This window comes from Lactuca sativa, chromosome 4, assembly GCF_002870075.4.
Source record: "Lactuca sativa cultivar Salinas chromosome 4, Lsat_Salinas_v11, whole genome shotgun sequence".
NCBI lineage: Eukaryota > Viridiplantae > Streptophyta > Magnoliopsida > Asterales > Asteraceae > Lactuca > Lactuca sativa.
In genome coordinates this window covers 91635630-91642597 of record NC_056626.2, presented here as the reverse complement: position 1 = coordinate 91642597, position 6968 = coordinate 91635630, and positions in this window count along the sequence as shown.

The following is a 6968-nucleotide window of genomic DNA, read 5'->3' as shown; positions in this document are numbered from 1 at the left end:
TGGACCCTGAAGGTCCATCGAACTTCCTTTTCTCACCAACCTCTATTTTTTCCAGACCCTATTCCTTCTGCTAGGCCTCCACATTCTTAGCTGCTCGAACAACTGTTTTCAGAGTGGTTGCCATCTTGACTGTCGGGCCAAACTCGACAGGCAGTCCATTAGCAAACATCTCAATCTTGGAGAGTTCCATTGGCACTAGGTACGGAAATAACTTCATTTTCTCAGTCAATGCAGTAGCATAGTCGTCTATGCTCATTCTCCCCTTCTTCAAGTTTTGGAACCCATTGTTCAGATCAATCAGATCTATCTCTGAACAATACTGCACCCTTAATTGTTCCAAGAACTCCTCCCATGACATTTTCAGGGCTTCTCCTCGTGGCATAGTATCTGCCAACAACTTCCACCAGCTCAAGACTCCGGTCTTCAATTGTCTAACTGCAAAGACAGTCTTCTGTTTGTTGCTACAATCACAACTTTCAAATACTATCTCCATTTCGGAGATCCAAACCATAATCTCAACAGGCTTTGGGCTTCCAGAAAGACTTGGTGGCTTGGCACCCAAGAAATTCTTGTACATTCTCCCATCCTTGTTATTTCCCCTTTCCGTGTCATTCCTTCGTTCTCCTTGAGTCCCAACCTGACTCACAATGCGACTATTGTTCCCTTCCTCCGATTGCTCGGGAATCAGCTCGAGTTGCTCAATGGGTATTATAGGTTCGTCTCTATTTTCATGCAACATTTGTCGCATTTCTTCCCTTTGTTCGGCTAACATATCCCGAATCATGGCTTGCACCCCAACCATTGTTATTGGCTCTGGTGTTGCTGCTACAAGGGGTACTTGCTCAATCACAGGCGGTAGATTCCTGTTTTCATCTGCATTTCCACCGCCACTTCTGGTTCTTACCATTTTTGATCTACACACCGAATAAGGTGAAATTAGATCTTCATCCATGATAGATAATTAAATCATTCTTATCACTCCGAAATGTTTACATGCTAGTTCTAATACCGTGATCCTACGCTTAGAATCCTAAACACATAAGGTCTCCAGATCCAGTTGGCATCAAACCATAGATCCGAACAAATAATATCATATATGGAAACATATAACATTTAGCACATAAAAACATTTTAGGCAGCTTCCTAAAATATACTAGTGCTCGTGTCTATAATATAACAAACACACATCTCACAATCTCCACTCCGCATTCTAAGTTTAAGTCTAGAAATCCTACAAATTCCTAGTTCGCTTAAACTAATGCTCTGATACTAACTGTGACATCCCATAAATCACGGCCAGAAAAAACCTTTTTAATTTATGCTTTTAAAATAATTTCAGAGTAAATCCATTGATTTAAAAGAGTTGCGGAATTTGTTCTCAAAAACAAAATATGATAAAATCAAGTTTATCAAAGCATTTCATCAAGAGATGCATTTTCATTATATAATAATATTCGGGATGTCATGTTCCATTAAACAGACCAAAAGCTTAAACAACAAAAGATAGACCATAGAACAGTTACATATAACAACTGGTCTAATATCAAAAGATGTTGATAAGTCATCCAACTTATGCTCTCGCGCCACTACCTGTAATACAACAAACCTGAGTGGGACAGGCTTGGGAACCTGGTGAGCATATAGGGTTTTCAACCCATAATAAATAATTATATTTAATTTCACCAACCAACAATAACCCAATTACTCATTCCTGTTATCCTCACTTTACGTCCCTAAAACAACATCTATTATAAGGGACCTAATCTAGGAATTTCATTGGGATGGACTTTACCGCGAGGGGTTTCCTCAACAATAAAAGTCCTAAGGCAACCATGAGGGGGATAGAGTACACCGGAGAACACATCGTTCACAACACCTACAAGTTATGAACCTGCTAGCGTTCCACAGGACTGTCTATAAAGAGTCCGTGGTCATTATCCATACTCCGCTGGATAACTAGATCAACAACAACAACATTGAGGGATCTCATCTGTTTATCACACGTCAACTATCTACCCATGTTCTACCCAACATATTAGTAGATAAAAATATATATTTTTATATATAGTTTAAAACCTGTATAGCATTCTCATTCAATACATATTCCAAACAACAGATGAGACACATACACATAACACGTATTTCATAGAAAATAAATCATATCTATGAGATAGAAGAAAGTGAATATTCATTCACACATATAACAAAAAAAAATATACACATAACACGTATTTCATATAAAATACTTCAAAATTATACGTTAAGAGAAAGTAACTACACACTCACATGATCAGAAGATGATCGGACAACACTATGGCTGGTAGAAGTAGTATTCTTCGGTAGATCTGGAAGATCTTCACAAAAATTGGCTTCTCGCGGGCAGAACTTCGGATCAGGAGTTGCACTTCTCGGGATCTTCGGGGCTTCGGGACTTGCTTCGGGGCTCGGGATTAATACCGGGGCTTCAGGATATTTCTTGCACGAAAAACGATGTAAAAACGAGAGAGAAAGAAGAGAAAAGGAGCAAAGAACTCGGCAGCCTCGACTTCATTTTATAGGGGTTGGATTCTCGATTTACGCGGGGCGTAAATCCAGTTACGTTGGGCGTAACCCGGATAAGCCCGGTGACCCCCCCCCCCCCCCTTCGGATAATATTAGAATTTATATTTAAATTTAATATTTTAATTATTTAATAAACTTCAAAAATTCATATCTTCCTCGTACGAACTCCGTTTTCGACGTTCTTTGTATCCACTACGCTCTATAACTTTCGTTTAGACTTCGTCGGCTAATTTTGACTTTATTTTTATTATTTATTTTTAGTAGGCCAGGACAGGAAAACTCCGTTATAAATTCATAACTTCTTTATCTGACGTCCGTTTTCGTCTGTTTTTCACCATTGCACTACTATCAACGAGATCTTCGATTCCCGTTTAGATTGTTTCGACCAACAATCACCCGATCTCAAATTCGAGTTTCGTGTTGCATACTGCTAAGCTGAAACTTAGAAAAATCATAACTTCCTCATACGAAGTCAGATTTGGGCATTCTTTTTATGCACACTCTCGGTTTAACAAACTCTACAATATTCGTTTAGATCACTAGGGCTAAATATCGCTCTAACGTAAATTCACTTTTTACGTCATTCAGCGTCGTGTCGGTTCTGTTGCGAAACTTTGACAGATCATAACTTCTTCGTTATAACTCGGATTTTGGCATTCTTTATATATTTGGAAACCTCGTTTTAACTACTACAACATTATCCATAGATATCGGCTTTATTTAACATTTCATTTTGATGCTTATTTTCATACTTAATTCAATTAAGTCACACAGTTATGCACAAAACACATAATACTCAAATAATACATTTCTATTATTTCAAAACGGGTTACAAAGGTTAACCTAGACTATTACATCAACATTAATGACAAGCCCAAAAACACAGGCGTTTTCCATTGCTAACGTTGTAGAAGTCCCGACACATCCCATATGGAGGACGTAATCCTTGTTGTTGACTCCAGTGGTGAATGTGACTCCCCCAAACGGGAGTTGGTCCCTGAAAACCTATCCTAACAGCAGGAGGTCGGACGGCTGGTGGGTTGATTACCTCTGGCTCTGAGTCTGTCCCATCCGAGCCTTCCTCTTCCTCCTTTTCCATGTGTTCCTCATCCTCTTCTGGCTCATCCTCCACCCACCCTCCGTTGCCTTGATTTGGGTAGCAGGGGTCCCATGGTAGATGGAATCCAGCCATTGTGTCTGTGCGAGAATAGAGATATGAGAATTGTCTAAAAATTAAAACATGTAAATCTAAACATTTAGGTTAAACTATAGTATTCTAGATGTTATGTTTGATTCTAAAGTTTATAAGTTTGATAAGTTTTAGACTTGTTATCCACTGCAGCTATTCCCCGTCATACGTTAATCGACTCTCGGATAAATTTAGTTGATCATGCTATATTCATCCCATTCCCGATTACATATTCCAAGGCGTACCTGTATTGCACAACTCATCGATAATACTTCTATATTGTTTTCATTATGATATTGACCCTATTATATAATGTATTGATGTATACTTTATAAAAATTTCATTTTAAAAGTATAACTCTCACTCAGAGGGTTTTTGCCCAGTTATGTTTATAGTTGTATATCAAAAATGGTTTTGATATACTTAGTTCACTATAAACAATGCTCTGATACCAATCTGTCACACCCCCAAACCTGAACGGCGGAAACGTTCGGGGCGGAGGACGTCATATTCGGTATCATAACAATTGAATAGTAAAAGAAAGTACACACCACCATATCATATATTTAGTAAAGTTTACATGATTGTATTTATTACATGTTCAAATGTTAAATACAAAATCATGTTCCAAAAGAAGATATTAACACCGGAGCGTTAATCCCAAAAAGTTGTCACAAACCTGGCTTAGCGGTTTCCTGAGAATACAAGTTATTTCAAAGAAAAAGTGTCAACAATTAAGTTGGTGAGTTCATAAGTAGTGTTTTGAGAAAATGAATGCCATTTGAAAGTTCATGTATGTTTTCCAAAAAGTCCGATATTTTCTAACAAATGTATGAAATGAGTATGAAAGATCGTTGTATAAACTGTATGTATTTGAACCAGGAAAATCCCTTATTTTCCTAAAAGTGAAATGCAGTCTTAAATGACTAAGACCGTAACTTGTAAGCAACTATGACATGCTCAAAAGAATGATGTATAGTCTTATTATAAAACAAAACTATAAGAAGATTGTATTTGAATGTGAAAAGAACTGTAACTATTACTTTTCCCGTGAAAACGTAATACCATAATAATTGTCTATCCAGTGAGTTTATATAACCGTACTATCATAATTTACCTATAGCGACGCTCTTCAGGCGTCGAAATGAGATGACACTTGTCACCCTGGGGACTGTAGCTAACAGTCAGGGTGCGGGATCATTAGTCCCGTATAGATCTATACACACTTGTCACGTTCTCCGGACGAGAGATTCTGGTTATAAACAGGACTTCTAGCGGTACCTTAATAGGTATATTGAAGATGAACAACTCACGAATTCTCCATTAAGTCCCGTATTAAAATGAATGCATTTGTTTCTGAAAATGATTATCCTTTTCAACGATATTAACAAAGGCATAATAGAGATTGATATGTTCTTGTGAATACACAATGTTGATGTTGAAATGTTTACTTTATAATATGCAAACTTATAAACAAAACATATTTCATTTATAAAGCATGTTTTTCCCCAGAGAGTAAAGTTGTGTTATGAGATATTTTGCATGATGATAACTTCATAAGATAGTTAAAACAACAGTATGAAAGTATATCCAAGATTGACATTTCACACGATTTTAGCCATGTGTTTACTTGTATTCCCCCCTAAAAGCATTTAAAAAGGTATTTAAAAATGTAGTGATAGGGGTATGAACTCACTTGGATGAAATGGTAGCTTGAAGAAGTTGAGACAATAATCAAACAGAACTTCGACTGGAAAAAGCTGATTTCTTGCGAATCTCGGGAGCGTTGGGAATAGCGTTGCGTGCTAGGGATAATACCGGAGCTTCCAGGTAATCTTAAAGGGACTCGAGAGGTGTTCGGTGGAGGAAATGGAGAAAGAATGACAACCAAACCCGGAGCCCTAGCCTCCTTTTTATAGTGCTGGGGGCACTCACGAATGCATGGTGTTCCCCTGAGTCGTCATGGCTTACGTACTCTTGACTCGACAAACGGATGGGACTGGCTCTGTGCCCCGAACGCAGGGCGTTCCTTCATACCTGCCTCGGGTTTTGTGTCTCGATATTGTAAAATGCGTAACTTTCGCGTACGAGCTCCATTTTTGACGTTCTTTATATGCACGCAAAGGTGAGAATATACTCTACAACTCTCGTTTAGACTCTATCGGCTAATTCTGAGTTTACTTTTAATAACATATTTTTAACAAGCCGGGACTGGAAAAGTCCGTTAAAAATCCATAACTTCTTCATCTGATGTCCGTTTTCGTCCGTCTTTTTACCATTGTATTTGTCACACCCCAAAACCAAGAACAGCGGAAACGTTCCGGTATGGAGGACGTCATGTGAAGTATCACAACAGTGTAAAGTAGTAAACAAGCAACAACATCATCCATTGTATTAAAAGTAAAGTTTTAATACATGTGTGTTCTTTCATAATGTACAACAATAAAATGAATAATCAAAATAAGACGAGTCTTGTCTGTGCTCCGTCTTCTCAAAGTCTGGCCATTGTACCTGTCTAACTGGTGACCTGAGAATACAAGTTATTTTGAAAACGAGTATCATCCTAAAGTTGGTGAATTCATAAGTATTTAAGTGTCATTGTCTTGTTTTGGAAAGCTGTTAAGAATCCCTTGTAAAACTTTAAATGGAACAATTGATATAAGTATGAAAACCCTAGAAAATCCCTTATTTCTACTAGTATGCAATGTAGTCTTCTACCAAGACTCGAATGTTTTGCTATGAAAATGATAGTTTTTCCTTCTTTTTGACTATTACTAACAGTACTTAGTCTAACTCATCGTTTATGTGAATGTATCACAAAATATAGTAATAGGAATAATGTAATCATGTAATTGTTATCCTTTTGTATTGGGATTAACACAACATCGCAGAAAGCGAAATGTATAACCTAATGAACATCCGAAGATTGTTCAATTGTCCTCTGTAGTAGCAGTAGGGCGGAGGAAGGGTTAGTCCCGTAAAGGTACTCCTAGTATAAGTATTAACCGTAGGAATCCGTAGATGTTCATCGACCTCTGTAGCGAACAGTAGGCCCGAGGAATGGTTAGTCCCGTAGAGGTACTCCTAGTATAAGTAATAATCGTAGGCATCCGTAGATGTTCATCAACCACTGGTGCTAACAGCTGGGATTCGGAATGGTTAGTCCCGTCTAGATATCCTGTTGAACTGGGATAGGCAGGACAATTTACACAGAAGG